At 31.7% G+C, this 1506-nt stretch overlaps 1 protein-coding gene across 1 annotated transcript in view; it reads left to right on the top strand.

Moving 5' to 3' along the window:
* Positions 1–278: 278 nt before the first annotated feature.
* The window catches only part of LOC113238206, a 20936-nt gene continuing 19708 nt past the window's right edge, over positions 279–1506 (top strand). Inside the window, exons 1-2 of the mRNA XM_026474988.1 lie at positions 279–305; positions 661–690. The gene's annotated coding sequence lies outside the window, so the exon portion shown is untranslated. The remainder of the gene's footprint in view (positions 306–660; positions 691–1506) is intronic.

Genomic DNA, 1506 nt, shown 5'->3' with positions numbered 1-1506 from the left:
TAAATTAAACTATTCGTTAAACTGTTAAATGGTTTCGCGGTAGTCGGGTAAAAAGTCAGAGCGGAGTTTTGAATACTTGGCTAACGCACTGCAGTGCGCTTAGCATCGTAAGAGAACAAAAAGTAACGTATCGTGTTTTTACGACAAAACTACATTGCATGGCTAATTGAATGACTAATTCGAAATTTTATTAATGGTTCTTTTTTGGCAAACTGTGTTATCGTTTGTTTAAGTCGTGACTTGACTCTTATGTTGTGTTTTTATGAAGAAATTGGGCCATTCACGTTGATGAGAGTTCTTTGCAAGTAAGTGAATATATACGATCGAGAGGAACGGAATGTGCTCGTGCACCTATCGCTCTAATATTGCGAACTTAGGAATCTATCTTATGCAACTTTTTTAACATAATTATAATATTTTTTCTCCTTCTAGCGGTCGCGCACGGACTCGAAGACCGCAGCGACCTTATTTTTATTTTAGTCATTTACAAAAAACTATACAAAATAGATGGTTGCGCGACCATGATATCCTTGAGGAGGTGAAAGTACTTTCCTTAAGTAGCCCTGTGACGTTCGTCATGAGCGCATATGTGTCTTTATTTGTGTTTGCGGTCTCAGATTCGTCTGAGACCACAAATCTGTCTGCTCTGTCGTGTTCCAGAAAATTTCATGCAATGAAATTGAAACCTGGGTGAGTATTTCACATTTGGGTGAGTACTATATTACTTACAAAAGAACATTATTTCGTGTAATATAATATTCAATTCTTTATTAGTACACTATTTGTTGAAGACAATATGTTACGAAGAATCAGAATGGCTTGCAGAGGAGCCGGAAACAGAAGATGAAGATTTTGATGATGTCAAACCATTGATACTGATAAGAAGTAGGTTACTGTAGTACCCTAGTACCTGGTCTAAAAAAAGTCAGACTTTTTCTTATTTATTTAATAGTTTACCTTTTATTTGTTTTAAGAACATACAAACAAAAGGTTCTGCTTGTTTGTAACAAAAATTTCCTCTTGCAGACCTAAATAAAGGAAACTATATTTTTTATTTTGTTTTCTATTTTTATTTTATTAGAATTCAGTATACGTGGAATGTCATGAAAAACACATTAAAAAATAATTGTGATTTTAAAGTTCCCACAATATTGCGCAATTATTATTTTCGATAATTTTGATAGACCTCGATAATAAGTATAGTATGCCTATTAATGACCAATATAAAAAAAATCTTGTTTTGTTATTTTGTTTATTTTTAACGCTGCTTTGTATCATGACTAAAACTTTGAATGTTTATAAACTGTTCAAGTAATCAGTACAAATTAAGAAAATAAGAGCTAAATAATATTTTTTATTTTCATTGACATAGATAAAAGACTTATTTTTATCATGTGCTGTACAACATAATAATCAAGTGGAGTAATTTCACATAATTGAATATAAATTCAATAAAAGTGAAGAAGAAGAAGAAGAAGAAGAAGAAGAAGAAGAAGAAGAAGAAGA

The sequence above is a fragment of the Hyposmocoma kahamanoa genome, unplaced genomic scaffold (genome assembly GCF_003589595.1).
Source record: "Hyposmocoma kahamanoa isolate Upper Pololo Valley unplaced genomic scaffold, ASM358959v1 103, whole genome shotgun sequence".
NCBI lineage: Eukaryota > Metazoa > Arthropoda > Insecta > Lepidoptera > Cosmopterigidae > Hyposmocoma > Hyposmocoma kahamanoa.
This window is presented reverse-complemented; position numbering and strand designations above follow the sequence as displayed.